This window comes from Crocodylus siamensis, chromosome 15 (genome assembly GCF_052110815.1).
Source record: "Crocodylus siamensis isolate JL-2025a chromosome 15, ASM5211081v1, whole genome shotgun sequence".
Lineage (NCBI taxonomy): Eukaryota > Metazoa > Chordata > Crocodylia > Crocodylidae > Crocodylus > Crocodylus siamensis.
The window spans coordinates 32466268-32482113 of NC_143409.1; the positions used below are offsets into that span (position 1 = coordinate 32466268).

Consider the following 15846-nt stretch of genomic DNA (forward strand, 5'->3'; position numbering starts at 1 on the left):
CATAAAGGTTATGGACTCCCAAGGCAAAGGGACAAAATTAGAGGCAATCAAACAAAACTATCTTAAAAAGAAGTTTGATAAATGTCACTGAGGCCTAAGTGTGAGTCTATTCTACAGTATAAGTGGGGTTCACCCCGTTATCACAATCCTTTTAACAAAACACTTAGCACCTAATGACATGTTGTATGAAGGTGCACCCAGATCAAGACTGATAAAAAAAATGAAGTTGTTCTGTCGTTGGCTAAGAAGTTAAATACCTCCCACTCTACCATAATTTTTTTAATTAATCGTTCTTAACATGATTTAAGCGTGAACATTTCCCTGCCTCTTTCCAGATGAGAAGACATCTTTTTTATGAGAATAAGTGGCCTTTACTTTACCGAGCTAGAAGATATGACAACATAAGACACAGTTTTGATTAACCGTGCTCTGACACTTTTTTTTCCTAGTGCTTAAACACAGAAAGAAAATACTCAGTGAGAATGCAAGGAATATGGGAAAGTTCTTTCAAGTACCAACCTGAGCTTAGCAAAAATTCAGCTGTTGCTTATTACCACATAAATAGACTAATACTAAGAAAGTAACACCCCTTTATCTTAATAAGCTGTTAGGCATGATTTTATATTGCATATTAACGATTGCCTTGCAAATTCAAGCATTCAGCTTTTTAGTGCTATTGGGATATATCAGTAAGGAGGCGCCAGAACTCTGAGAACTGTGGGGTGCGTCTCTGGGGACACAATCCCCACTCAGGAGTTCTTAACTGGAAAACAGTGAACCTTATCAGCTGAGCTTTGAAAGCTCAGACTAATTCAAACTCAACTGCAAGATAAGTGTGTGTGTGCCCACACCCAACCCAGAGAAATGCTTTGCTGACAATGCCATGAAACAAGGCTGGCAGGTTTAACAGTTTTATTTTAAGCACCGAAACCTTCACACTTGAAGTACGAAGTAGATTTGGGGCCTGCTGCAGCTCTGCCCCCTCTTTTGGTCTGAGTGTACATCCTCAGCTGGAAAGCCTCTTATCTTCACCTGTCCTGGAAGATTATGAACACTCCCCCCCCCACAAGAGTAGGAAACGGGCATGAACACAATGCAAGATTTTTACTCACATTGATCCAATACTAACATGTAGGCAGGGGTTTCAGTCCACTCCCCAAAAAGTTATGACTTCCTTTCTGCGCTGTCCCCCACAGACCATCTTTATTGTCCCCAAAATTCTTGGTTTCTCTCACATGGATATTCCCCTCCCCACCCTCAGAGGTCCCAGACAAACCTCTGAATTCAGCACTGCAGAGATTAACGTCAAAAGCAGCTGACACTTCCACTGTCCTACAAGGACCAGCAAACCAGGCTGTCTGGAGCTGTTGTCCTCTTTCAAGCTACATGCAAGTGAACCCTGCTTGAATTAAGACTGTATAATCCAACAACCCACCAAACAGATGGAACATATAATATTCTCAAAGCATTACCAGGAGCTCCCACATCCTTCACAAGAACACTTAACCATTTTGTTTCCTAATTTCTACTATATCAGCATCCAATTGTCTCTAAAAAGAACAAGGCAGGACTAATGGCAAAATAAGCCAACCAAACCTCTCACAGGCTCATAGTGACCTTGAAGCAAGCCTCTGATGTTCTGAAGTTGCTTCTCTACCTTTCCTAGTTACCAGCAACACTGCAAGGTAGCTAGCTTTGTTAGTCTGAAGACAGACAAAAGGCATGGCAGAGTTGCATTGTAGAGAAACACATAAGGTTTTTTAAGTGATACCTTACTTCCTCAGATGTACTTGCCCTTTCATATACACCCTCTGACAAGTCAGGTTCTCTCATAGCATCTAATGAAGTAAGCTGTTGCTAAAAAAATCTTTTTTTTTTTTCTGAATAGGTCTAGAAGTGGTGCCCAACCTTTTGGGCCTACAGACCAGATGAATAGAAAAGGGGTCAGCCTGCAGGCTGGATCCCAGATTAGGAAGGTCCATGAATGTGACCCCGCACACCTGGATCCTGCTGTGTGGTGGCGCAATCCAGATGTAGCCCACAGGCCAGGGCTTGAGGATCTCTGGTCTATAAAAAGGTACAAATCTGCCCTATCTTTTCCTAGTTATGACCATTTTTGCATATGAAAGAAACACAGAAGCTTAGACTTAACTGAAATTCTCAAGTCTGATCTGACTACTACTACTTTAGAAATTGCATGAAGTCGTATTATCCTGGCAATATAGACTGGAATGATGCACCAGCAAATGGCACTGTCCACATTCATGAACTCGCTAGTAACATTCCTACTGTAATAACTGCCAAACAGCACAATGCTATTGCAAGAGGTGAATATCTGCACAGATATCTAGCGTTTGAGTAACTCAGTCCTGGCATTGGAAGATGTCCAGCCCTCACATTTGCAAGTAAGAGCAACAGGTATTAAGTAGAAAAATATCTGAAAATTACAGTCCAGTTTTGGATACCCTGAACTTCCCTCTTTCAATGAGTCAGGGCCCCTCCAGAAACAGAACCATACAGGGAAGGAAAAATAAGGAGAGATGTTAAGTCACCATGTTAAGCTTTGCACTGTTCAAGCTGTTATTCCAATTCTACAGCCAGAAAAAAATAACCAGCTTGTATAGACCATAATGGAGATCACTGCAGTTGTAGTTGTATTCTAACTGTAGGTGAACTTTCAAATGTGCGTAGAACTCAGCAGTTAGATTAGCTGCCATCTGATTAAAGAAATCCAAATCAAACTGCATAACAAGCAAGCTCAGAGTTAAACTACTTAATCCTTTGCAGTTCACAGCAACCACTCCTGACTGCAAATTCATCTTTTCCAGTACCTTATTATCCTTGCCAGTTCATCCATCACTGAAAAAAAGCTTTCAGGCATTGCACAGTGTTATGGCAAAATTTCAAATCAATTCAAATTAGACTGTACCACATTCCGTTACATGATATCATGCAACAGATGTTATTTTAGCAAGACGCGGGACCATGTCTTCAGCAATGTTCAAACTAAACCACTCTAGTTAGTAACAATGTGAACAGGTGTGTCATAGCAAGGTTCCCTGGCCAATGCAGCTTGAGATTTAGAAACAAAACTTACAACCTGAGCAAGTATCCTCCTAACCAGTCTTGCAAATTCAGCCTGCTGGCCAGAAATCAAGCAAATAATTTTCTCTGGATCTTGGATCCAAAGACTCTACCATCTGATTTCTGCTGAACAGCTCTGTTTTTGATGCACAAGCCAGGAGAGAATCCAGATAAATTCTTCTGCTCTACAGCAACTAGTGAGTGAAGTGAAAATGCATTACCAAGGTCTTACAGGATGCTGAGGACAGATGTACTAAGGTTTTCCCCAGTTACCTTTTAACCTTCACTCTCATAACATGGACTTGAAAAGTTCCATGCTTCTATCAAAAACCGACTTAACTTTACACGTAACTCTAATCAGATGCAGTTACAAGTTATATTTAAGAACATGTATAAGAATAGTTTGCCATTATCTCAGACAGATCCAACGATTTGGAAATCTTCCACGTGTTTTTATTTGTAGGACAGAACATGACTAATACTGGCAACTTCCATCTGTACTTACAGGCACTATACCAACAGAGAAATAAGTTACAGCGTATGGGCAAGATGCGATGTTTCACATGGTACCTGCCAACAATCTGAGAAATTTTCCCTGTTGTTATGAGGGAGTGTTTGGAAGATTTCTTCCATGCATGCTTGGGTTCTCTATGGGTTCACGCAAAACTTAACATGAATACAGTAATGTGTCAGAAGCATGCTTTCAAAATGGAAAGACCCCTGGTTCTGGCATGGAAGTGACACCGATCAACTCCAGAAGGCAGCTTGGCTAAGTCTACTTGCACAAGACTTGTAGCAAAGCTTGTGCCATTGTTTAATGCAATGAACACCCCCTTGTTCTCCTAACCCAGACACTGCAGCATTGTTTTAGCCTGTGAGACCAGCTCAAGCAGACCATGAAGACATGGACCTGGTTACTCTGACGGGCATAAGTTGTGAAGGGCAAAAGAAAAAAAAAAAAAAAGACAAAGCAAAATCATTTTTTAGAAACCCCCCAAAGTGGGCCGGGCTGGGCTGCCCAGCGGGGTTTTGCCTTGGAAGCTGCAAGTGCCCCCTGGAGTGACCACCTCCGGGCAGCTCGCTGCGCCCAGCTAGCAGGGCCGCCAGGCGGGAACGAGCAGCGAGCACCCAAGGGCGCAGGGCCCCAGGTGGCCGCCCGCGGGGGAGGGCCCCGGCCCACGGAGAGCCGAGGAGGGAGCGCCGAGCTGCGCCCGCCCGGGCGGGCCCCTCCCCAAACCCGGCGGCGCCGGGAAGGACGCGGGCACGCGGCACCCTCCCCAACTCCGTCCCTGCGGGGGCGGCTCCCGCCCGGCCGAAGTTTGCTCGGGGGAGCCGGCCCGGGGCCGATCGCGGCGGGTGTTAAACCCGCCAGGCACGAAACATGGCTCCCTCCCTCCCCCGGGACGGGGCGCAGGGACCCCGCAGGCTGCGAGGGCGGCGCCCCCGGCCCTGCTGGGGCGGCGAGTGGACGGCGGGGGCGCAGCCCGGCTCCTGCGCGCCGCGAGCGGCAACTTGCTCGCAGGGCAGCGCGGGGCCGGCCGCGCATCCCCTCCCGGCACCGGGCAGGTGGAGCCCCCGCACGAGCCGGCGTCCCGCGCCCATCGAGCCCGGGGACGGGGGCGCGCCGCTCCCACGCACCGTGCAGCGGCAGCGGCAGCGGCGGGGACTGGAGGCTCCTACCGGGAACGGCGCCGCAACGCGCCCGAGCCGCCGCCGCCGCCTCCCGATGCCCGCGCGGCTCCGCACCGCTCGCGCTGCCGCCGCCGGCTGCAGGCACAGACCCCTACCCGGGAGAGCAGGAAGCGCGTCATCACTCCGGGCCTGCTCTGCCTCCTCCTCCGCCGGCCGGCCGGGCAGCCCCTCCGCCCACCGGCCCGGGCAGAGCGGGGCAGGGGGCGGCCGGGCGGCGACCCGCCGCCGCCGCGCGCCTCCCCGCTGCGGCGCGGCTCGGCACCGGCACCGCCGCCACGGCAGCGGCAGCGGCAGCCGCGGGAGCGCAGGGCACGTGCGCGCTCTGGAGCCCGCTGCAGGCCGGGGCAGCTGCCCTGCCCTGCCTCGGGAGAGCGGGCACGGCTGGCCCCGGCGAGGCTGCCCCTTGTCCTGCCCGGGTTGGTGCAGGAAGGCAGGGCCGGGCCTGCCCGCCAGTCGGGGATGCAGAAGGGACGGGGAACAAGCACTGTCCCAAGCGCAAGACAGCCGAGTGAGTGGGTCATTTACTGACAGCACCCCACTGGCCCAGCCCAGATAAACCCTGTTTTACCTCCTCCTACTCCCGAGAAGCTGTGTGAAAGGCCTGAGGTTGTTCCCTGCTTTTCTAGCACCATAGTGTTAGAGCGACGTCCCAGGAATGAGGGAGAGCATCTTGCATTGGAAAGCTCCTCTGACTGGATCACCTAGCTACACAGATGGGCCAATAAAAGATACCAGCTTGAGTGGATCTAGGATTTTGAACAGCAGGGTGCAGATAGTGCCATGAATGATGGCCCCACAGGCTGGGGGGGCACGGCAACGGCCCACAGGCAGCAGTGTCAGCGGTAGGGGCATGGCGGCAGGGAGCTCCCGCAGGCGGCCACAGTGGTCTTGGTGGCAGGGGACAGGGCGGCAATCAGCAGTCAGCAACCACCCGCAGACACCACCGGCAGTGTTGGTGGTGAGGGGAGGCGGTGAGCGCCAGCAGGCAGTGCCAGCAGCAGTGGTGGGGGCCGGTCCCAGGAGGTGTGCCACCAATCTCAGGGGGTGCACATGCACCTGCATGCACCCCCTACACATCGCCAATGGATGGTGGTATCATGTAACACATTTTTATCCAGTTAAACAGAGACAAGAAGCTACAGTGGGAGCATACTAACCCTATATTATTTAACTTACAAGAGCAGAGCAAAAACAAATACAAATCTTGGAATGTGCACTAATTGGCTACGTTAATATATAATGTTTTTTAAAAAGTGATAAACTGGGCAAAAATAGTCAAAGGATATTATAATTAATTCCAAAGTCATTACAGTTACATGTTTGTCTCTTATTGAGGGTTGTTGATTGTAGCCATGCTGGTATAAGGCAGGGGTCGTGGGTACTTGGGAAGGCCCCAGAGGGTACTTGGGAAGTGGTGGCATGTGGGGTGGTTCCTCTGCCACCATCCAGCACTTTGTGCTTCCACCACTGTGCACCGCTCCCCCGAGCCCAAGTCCACCCACCCCACTGACTTGTCGACCAGCCAGTGGGGGAGCCCCTGGTTCTGGACCAGCTGCTGGGGTACACTGACCAAAAGAGGTTGAAAACCCCTGGTCTAAGGACATAAGCAGACACAGTTCTTTAGGTAGATGTGATGTCTTTTATTAGACCAACTAAGTAGTTGTAAGAATTATTCTTTGCAAGCTTTCTGGCACCACACCCCTCTCTAGGCATTGGAGAGAGTCTGCTGTTGGTTTGAGTGCTTTCCTGGGTAGATCAGAAGCCAGTATGCAAAAACGTAGGTCTGTGAAAATGCAAATGTGTGGTAGACAATGGATATGGGGATGAGGTGTGTGCCCTGGTGAAAGAATGCAGCTAATAAACTGTAGAGAGGTTACCTGGGGTATCAGATGCTAGTCAGGTTATAATGTGTCATATATCCAATGTCTATATTTGGTCCGTGATTTTTTGTATCCAGTAGATTTCCAAAGTGAAGTTTGTAGGCTGGTCTGTGAAAGGTGTTTTGTAAATTCCCTTTGAGGATTAGAACTGAGAGATTGAAAAGAGTGGTTACGTTGTGAGACGTGTGCCCCCACAAGTGACTGGGTATTTTTGTCTTTGATTGATTTTGGTGTGTGTTCATTCTGGTGTGCAGTTGTTGTTTGTTTTCTCCTACATATTTTCCATCAGGACATTTGATGCACTGGATGAGATGTATTACATTTCTGAAGGTGCAGGGTTTTTTTTTGGTTTTTTTTATAGTTTCATAGTAGCTAGAGTCGGAAGGGACCTAGGTAGATCATCTAGTCCGACCCCCTGCCTTGGCAGGAAAGAGCACTGGGGTCAGATGACCCCGGCAAGGTGCTCATCTAACTTCCTTTTAAAAATCCCCAGGCTAGGAGCCTGCACCACTTCCCCTGGAAGCTGGTTCCAGGCCCTAGCCGCCCTGACTGTGAAGTAGCGCCTCCTAATATCTAATCTAAACTTACCCTCCGCCAGCTTGTGACCGTTATTCCTGGTCACTCCTGGCAGCGCACGGGGGAACAGGGACTCCCCCAATACCTGCTGATCCCCCCTGACCAGTTTGTAGCAGGCCACAAGGTCCCCCCTTAACCTTCTCTTGTGGAGGCTAAACAGGTTCAGGTCCCGTAGCCTCTCCTCATAAGGCCTGCCCTGCTGACCCTTGATCATACGAGTGGCCCTCCTCTGAACTCTTTCCATATCGTCCACGTCCCTCTTGAAGTGTGGCGCCCAGAACTGGACACAGTACTCCAGCTGCGGCCTGACCAGTGCCGCATAGAGGGGGAGGATCACCTCCCTGGACCTGCTCGAGATGCATCTGTGGATGCATGACAGGGTACGGTTGGCCTTCTTGACTGCCTCCCCACACTGCCGGCCCATGTTCATCGTGGAGTCAATGACGACTCCAAGATCCTTTTCCGTCTCCGTGCTGGCAAGAGGGGAGTTCCCCAACCTGTAAGTGTGGTGCCGGTTCTTCCTCCCCATGTGCAACACCTTGCACTTATCAGTGTTAAACCCCATCCTATTCTCATCCGCCCACCGTTGCAACCTGTCAAGGGTAGCCTATTGCACCCTTCTAGTGCACCCACATCCCCCCACATCTTAGTGTCATCAGCAAACTTGAACAGGGTGCTTTCTACCCCCTCATCCAAGTCACTGATGAAGATGTTGAACAGTGCGGGCCCGAGGACCGAGCCCTGCGGAACCCCACTGCCCACGTCCTTCCAGGTCGAGAAGAACCCATCCACTACCACCCTCTGGGTGCGGCCCTCCAACCAGTTGGCGACCCATTTGACCGTGTGGGCATCGACACCACAGTCTCCCAGCTTTTTGATGAGGACAGGGTGAGAGACAGTGTCGAAAGCCTTCCGGAAGTCCAGAAAGACTACGTCCACAGCAACCCCTGCGTCTAATGATTTGGTGACCTGATCGTAAAAGGCCACCAGGTTGGTCTGACAAGACCTGCCACTGATGAACCCATGTTGGTTGCCCCTGAGCATGCATTCCCCCGCAAGGCCCTCCTGGATGTGTGCCAGGATAATTTTTTCAAAGAGCTTACCCGGGATTGAGGTAAGACTAACTGACCCAGGAATTGTGATGGTTCTGTTGTGGGATGTTGTTATTGTGAGAGTGGTGGAGATGTGTTGCCAGGTTTTACATTTCTTGTCCTGGCATGGTCTGAATCCATTCAATGTGCTTTGGGCCATAGGAAGTTTGTTTCTGGTGATGAGGTTGGTGAGGATCACATTTGTGGGAGTCCAGCAGGGAAAGCAATGATAAAGGGCAACCAGCATGGATTCATAGCAGGTAGATCCTGCCTGACTAACCTTGTTTCTTTTTATGACCAGGTCCTAAAATGCTTAGACGCAGGAATTGAGGTGGATGTCATCTACTTGGATTTTAAGAAGGCCTTTGATGCGGTATCTCATTATGTTCTCATAGAGACTGTGATGTAAATGATTACACAGTCAGGTGGATGGCAAATTGGCTTAGGGATCGCACCCAGAGAGTGGTGATGGATGGGTTGGTATCAACCTGGAAGGATGTGGGCAGTGGAGTCCCACAAGACTTGGTCCTTGGACCAGTGCTCTTCAGTGTCTTCGTCATGACTTGGATGAGGACATGGAAAGCACTCTGTCCAAATTCACAGATGATAAAAGATTATGGGGTAAAGTTAACACACCAGAGAGTAGGAACAAATCCAGATGGATCTGGACAGGTTGGGAAACTATAGAAAATGGTCAGAACAGAATAGCATGCAGCTCAATAAGGACAAATGCAAGGTGCTGCACCTAGGAAGAAGGAATCACCAGCATATTCACAGGCTGGGGAATGACCTCAGCAGCACAGCAGCAGAAAGGAATTTTGGAGTCATAGTTGACTCCAAGATTAATGTGACTTATCAATGTGATGAACTGATCGGTAAAGCTAACCGTGCTTTATCATGCATTAGCAAGTGCAAAACAAACAGGTCCAAGGCGGTGATACTTCCCCTTAACGCGGCATTGGTCAGGCCACAGTTGGAGTACTGTGTCCAGTTTTAGGTGCCACACTTCAAGAGGGATGTGGACAACCTCAGAGGGTTCAGAGGAGGGCCACTCATATGGTTAAGGGCCTGCAGGCAAAACCCTACAGGAACAGATTAAAGGCCCTGGATCTCTTCAGCCTCCACAAGAGAAGACTGAGAGGTGATCTTGTGGCTGCCTGCAAATTCATCAGGTGGGGACAGCAAGGAATAGGAGATGCTCTGTTTACCAGGGCTTCCCCTGGAGTATCTAGGAACAACAGCCACAAACTGACAGAGAGCAGATTTAGGTTAGACATTGGGAAGAACTTCTTTACAGTAATTTCATAGATTTCATAGACATTAGAGCTGGAAGAGACCCCAGAGGATCATCAAGTCCAGCCCCCTGCCCCAGGGGCAGGAAGTCATCAGGGATCATAGGATCCCAGCAAGATAAGCATCCAAATGCATCTTGAAGGCGTTCAATGTAGGTGCTTGAACTGCTTCCAGCAGCAGTCTGTTCCAAACCTTTGGGGCTCGGACAGTAAAGAAATTCTTTCTTACGTCAAGCCGGAATCGGTCATGGTGGAGTTTGTGACCATTCGATCTTGTCATCCTTTGGGGCGCTCTGGTGAACAGATGTTCCCCCAGATCCTGATGAGTACCCCTGATAAGTTTATAGGTGGCCACCAGATCACCCCTGAGCCTGCGCTTTTCCAGGCTGAGAAGTCCCATGGCTCTCAGCCTCTCATCATAAGGTCTGTTTTCCTGACTTCTGATGATGCGTGTGGCTCTTCTCTGGACTCTCAAGCTTCTCCACATCCTTTTTGTAGGATTATTTTCCTTGATATTTTAAAGGATTTATTTTCCTTGATATTTGTAGCTAGCTGGAGTTCCATCGCAGCCTTGGCTTTCCTGGTTTGTTCTCTGCAGTTCCGGACTTGTGCAGAGTATTCCTCCTTGGTGGTGGTTCCAGTCCTCCATCCTTTGTAGGTCTTCCTTTTAAGATGCAGGAGGTCCAGCAGTTCCCTGGAGAGCCAAGGCGGCTGCTGTGTCCTTTTGCTGCCTTTCCTCTGAGATGGGATGGACTTTGCGCATCCAGGATTGCTCCCTTGAGGAGCAACCACTCGTCCTGAGCTCCCCTCCCCTTTGAGTTGTGGCCTTTTAGGGCCTCACTGACAAGCATTCTGAGCTTGTCAAAGTCAGCTTTCCTGAAGCCGAGGACGTCTGTACAACCGACTGACTTGCTAGCTTTACGGCAGATGGTGAAGGTGATCAGCTCATGGTCACTGTCACCCAGCTTCCCTTCGATCATTAGGTTGCTGATTAGGTCGTCCCCGGTTGCCAGTACAAGGTCAAGCAGTGCTTTATCTCTCGTCGGCCTGTAGACTTCCTGCAGTAGAGGTCATCCACACATGTGCGAAAGCTTTGCAACTGCTCAGATTTGGCTGAGTGCTCCTCCAAAATGTCTGGGTAGTTAAAGTCTCCCATGACAACCATACACCAGGAGCGTGCAGCCTCAGCCAATTCCCTGGTGAACTCCTGGTCACGGTGTTGACCTTGGGTAGGGGGTCTGTAGTTGACCCCCACCATAGTACCCCTGTGCCATGTTCCCCATGGATTTTAACCCAGAGGGTCTCAAGTCATCCACCGTGGGTGCCAATGTCGGTTTGCAGGGATACGTAGCTTTCCTTGACATAGAGAGCTACACCCTTGCCCCTTTTGTCCATTTTATCCCTCCTGTACAGGGCATAGCCATCTATACCCATGGTCCAGTCATGGGTGGAGTCCCACCGGGTCTCTGTTACCCCAATGACATCATAGGTATTTGCATTTAGCAGGAGAACAAGTTCCTCCTGTTTATTCCCCAGGCTCCTGGCATGTGTGTATAGACATGCAAGTGTTCCCTTGGGGACCCTTGCCATGCCTACATTTTGTTCCAGGGCTGGGGCTGGGGTGGGATCCATTATGTGCCTTGGCCTGCTGGCTTTGCAAGGGCCGCTTAGTGGGCCAGCAGTGGCAGTAGTCCCCCCATCCCCCGGCGGGCTTAGTTTAAAGCCCTGTGGAGCAGGTCAGCCAGTCTAGTAAGGGTTGCCAAAATCTGGAATGAGCTTCCAAGGGGAGGTAGTGCTCTCCCCTAGTTTGGGGGTCTTTAAGAGGAAGCTAGACATGCACCTGGCTGGGGTCTTCTGACCCCAGCGCTGTTTCCTACCCAGGGCAGGGTGACAGACTCGATGATCTGCTAAGGTCTCTTCTGACCCAAACATCTATGAATCTCTGAGGTTTGGTGATTATTTAAAGGCTAGGGTGGGTGGTTCTGAAAAGATCTCTTTAAGAATTGGGTCTTTTTCTAGTATGGGTTGCAGTTGTTTGAGGATTTTCCATGTTAGTTCCAGGGGAAGACAGTGTGTCATAACTAATCGTGTGTGATTCATGGGATTTTCTTTTTGTACTGCAGCAAATCTTTGTGTGGTATCTGGATGGCTCTTTCAGATGTGCAATCTATCTCTCTGGAGGAGTGTCCTTGTTGAGTGAAAGCCCTTTTGAGATGCAATTGTGAGTATTCTTCTCAGTGCAAACTTGGTGGTATTAGAGGGCTTTCTTGGTGTGTTTAGAGTGATTGCTGGCTCTGTGTAGATATGTATGTTGCTGTAACTGCCACTGAGGGGCTGCATCATAAGTACCGCGGCAATCAAGGTTACTCAGTGCACACATGATGTTCCATACTTACCCTGTTCTGAGTTTCAGAAGCTTATGCCCTAAAGGGGAGCTCCCCCCTTCTCCCCTCCTGCTACAACTTGAAGGACTAAAAAGGAATTTGAAGAAAGGAAGCTCCAAAGGAGCTTACCCCAGGTAGGCTCACTTAGGCATGCTCCATGGGGCTCCACCTCCCCTAAACCCTATCTGTGCACCAGCCAAGGTTTTACTTAAAGCAGGTGCTTTAACCTTGAGTTGTTTCAGCTATGTATATAGGCAACTCCCACTTAGCACTCTTAATTGGTTCCCAAAAAACTGAACATTAAGCCGAGGATGTCCAGCAGCAGTGATATGAGCACCCGGTAGCTCAGGGCCAGCTTGGCTGTTGCTATGCTATTGCCATCCGCCCAGGCCACAGAGGTGATGCTATTGGTCCCCTCCATGTTGAGTGTGGAGCGGGGCGGGGGGAGATCACAGCCACAGTCACGGTCACTCAGGGCAGCGGGGCATGGTGTCCAAGGCTCCCACAGCGTGAGTCATAGTGCAAGTTGTAGCCACACTGCACCTGGTCTGGGTACAGGTGGGCTAAATTGCACAACGAGGCTGCACGCCACCAATGGACTGTGGCACTAGTGTATGCTCGTTGCTCAATGCCCGTGAGCGTTATAATGAAACTTGCTGAGTGCTAAGTGGAATCTGGTATCAATGTAAAACAAGCGTTATAATGAAATAGCACTAAGTGAAACAGGGTTAAGAGGGGCTTGCCTGTACTGTCAAAGTCTGTCTGAATGTAAATAATTCTCAGTCCCAAAACTTCACATATCATTCCACAGAGGTACTTGTCCACAAATCGTGATTCTAGTGATTACTCAGGGTGAGCAAAGTCTGTCCCAGTCACTTGTCTTTCAGTGACCCTCCCCATAGGCCATTAAAGCCATCTTTCAACAGTGTCTTGCAGACAAATATAACAAAAAGGATATCTGTCCCTAATCTGGATTGAAACTGATCTCCCAGTCTTTCTTAAGATCTCTGCTGGGCACTGGCTTGGATGAGCTGACTGGTTTCAATGAAAGAGAAAAAAAAAAGATGTCACCCTTCAGTGCTCTTCACCTGGCACCTTGCACGGGTTTCACACTCACATGTCTCCTCTTAATGGCACCATCCAGGTGCGAGGTGCTCTACCATAGTCACGACTTCTTGTAGCCACAGACATCTAGGGAGAGAACCCCTCTGGGGTCTCTATTTGTGGGCTCTCTATTTGCAGGCTCTCACATCCACTGCTGGCATCCTGCATTCTCTGACTCACCAAAGCTAGGGTGCTCTCCTTGCCATCCCAGCTCAGTTCTGGTACCTGGGTTCTCAGGCATGTATGAGGGGAAACATCCTCCTGGTGGCCTCTGTCTTGCTCTGTGGACTGAGACCTCTGATGGATTGGAGGCAGAGAGCTGCCTTGGTCATCTCTGGCTGGCCCCACTACACCAGATCTTTGGCATGCCAGAATCAGAGAACTTCCCCTGCCATCTCCACTTGTCTCCACTGCCCAGGAGCTCTGGTGCTCCAGGTGCACCTTTTCTACATCACACCCTGTGCACCCGCCAATGTGCAGAGGGTAAGTCATTTTAAAAAGGCACATCTGTGCCGCATACTACTCCTTCGCTCCAGCTCTGGTTCCGGGGTATGCAGGTAAGTGGAGCCTATCACTAGCCCTTTCCAAACTAGTGTCCCCTATGGTCTGGGGCCACTTGGGGTTCTGCCCCTTTTGCAGGGCACTTGCCTCTGTTGCTGCATTGCACAGTGACAGTTGGTCTGTGGGTCTCTTGTGTATGGTGGTTTGTATTTTACCATTCTAGATATTGATCATAGTGTCTAAAAAGGAGATGTTTGTGCTGGAGTATTCAAGAGAGTCTGATGGAGGCTTGATGATTATTGAATTTGTGATGGAATCACAAATCAATTAGAGACTGCAGGTTTTTGGTCCAAATGTTGAAGGTGTCATCAATATGTCTTAGGTATAGTATGGCATTGATGGTGCAGTCTCTTTTGGAGACTTTTAAAACAAAATCTAGCCTTCTTAAGCATCTTGAGAGTGCCTCCAGTACTTCTGTATCAGTCATTTCTACACCTGAATTAATATTACCACACTTGAGTTAAGGATTTTAGCTAGAGCTAAAAACAGTTGGCAGGGCTGTGCACTAGGAGAGAGATATTACCAGCAATGGCTAACAGGCAGCTAAATTGCAGAAGAAGGAATAGTTTGAATAGAGGAACACCAAGACCCTTAAAAAAGAGAAAGAGGGTCATTAACAGCTGTGGAGCAGAGAGTTTAACAAATCAGGGAGATGGTAATAAGCCATGAAATCAGTTGATTCTCTCAGCACTGCCTAAGTAGAAATGCCACTTGTTCTCCCACCAGTAGAGTTTAAAGTTTGAGTGGAACATGGGTCAAAACGGGGATGCCACTGCACTAGAGCAGCCCTCAGGATCCTCGGCTGGATAGCACCATAATAGTAATAACAAGAACAATTATAGCAACAGCAACAATAATAATAGTAATATAGTTATGTATCCTATATGAATATATATTATATGTAATTAAAGTGTGCTGCTCTGTTTTTATAGTGGAGTTGATAACAGGCAGCTCTAGAGGGAAGGTTCCATCTGTGTTAGGTCTTAATAGAGATGATGGGAAATTATAAATGGATTATGGTAGAGGACCCTAATGAAAAGTTAGCAGAGAATCATATAATAAAAAATACTGCTTTAGATATTTGAAGCTATACCCCCCCATCCCCAAATGGAAGAGCAGAACTCTGGATCATATGTAAGATCTTTGTTGTTTGCAGTTCTGCACTTGTTTTCTGAATTCACTAGCTCCATTCACAGTTCTTTGTGCAGAAGGACTCTTGGGAGTATGTCCAGGGATAGGAGAGCATTGTCAAAGCCCAGCTGTATGTTGTTATTCTCACCCACCAGAAAGGCCTGTTGGGACTATAAGCAGACCAGGACAAGTTAAATCAGCCCTGTGGATGCCCCGAAGAATATTAGGCCCAAGAAGCTTTCTAGTTGAGGTCAGAATAGGACTCTGAGATGTCATAAAATTGCCTTTGCTTTCCCACTGCCATTGTTGTGGAAAGTAGGGTTCAGCTTGAAGGGATAATGAAGATGAGAAGCATCAGACATTGATAACATACTCCAGTTTGTTTATTTTGCTGGGTGTTTATTTATGCAGTTAGGCATAAAGGGCATAATAGGCAGCCAAGCATGAAGAACAAAGTGCAAATCCAAAAAGCTTACTGTACAAAGTTTTAGACATGGTTCAAGACAAGGCCATGAATAAAGGGGAGAAAATCTTAATTGTTCTTCAAAAATGGGTTGTTAATTCTTAGCATTTGACTATGAATAAGACAGTTTTAGCCCTCATAATTTTCAAAGCATATATAAACAAGGAAATTCCATCTGGTCTTTCCCATTTCTGATTCCTTTCTGTTTCTCAGATAAATATTTGGATTCCATAAGGAAAGGATAACGAAGGATCTTCTTCCCCTCAGACACTAAGTTGGTGAGTATCCTGTTGTTGGTACCCTACAAAAGCTGAAGTTATTGCTACTTTAATTTGTAATTAATGTTTGCACATGGAGATATTTCTGGTGAAGGAGACTTAGAATAATTTTGATGAACCCAGAAGGTTCTTACTTCATAGTTCTGAATGCATCCAGCATCCAGTGCCTTTGTGAAGACAAACTTTGGCTTTAAATCTCATTCAGCTTTGCTCTGTCACTCATCTCCAGCAGTACAGTTAAACTAGTGGTAACTGCTGAGTTTGCAATTTGTCTAACTACCTGCATGACATAATAATCTTTCAAGATCAA

General features: G+C 48.5%; 2 protein-coding genes across 18 annotated transcripts in view; one reads left to right on the forward strand and one right to left on the reverse strand.

Annotated features, from left to right (window-relative positions):
- Positions 1–5000, reverse strand: part of TLN2 (talin 2) — a 383956-nt gene extending 378956 nt beyond the window's left edge. For 7 of the 13 annotated variants that reach the window (XM_090029612.1, XM_090029614.1, XM_090029609.1 and 4 more), the window contains exon 1: positions 4723–4864. The gene's annotated coding sequence lies outside the window, so the exon portion shown is untranslated. Of the gene's footprint in view, positions 1–4722 lie in introns of all 13 variants that reach the window. The other 6 variants (XM_090029605.1, XM_090029610.1, XM_090029613.1 and 3 more) reach the window with 3 other exon arrangements.
- A 149-nt stretch (positions 5001–5149) lies between these two features.
- The window catches only part of LOC149852331 (C2 calcium-dependent domain-containing protein 4C-like), a 69756-nt gene continuing 59059 nt past the window's right edge, over positions 5150–15846 (forward strand). For all 5 annotated transcript variants that reach the window (XR_016439414.1, XR_016439415.1, XR_016439416.1 and 2 more), the window contains exons 1-3: positions 5150–5284; positions 11739–11836; positions 15472–15536. The gene's annotated coding sequence lies outside the window, so the exon portion shown is untranslated. The remainder of the gene's footprint in view (positions 5285–11738; positions 11837–15471; positions 15537–15846) is intronic.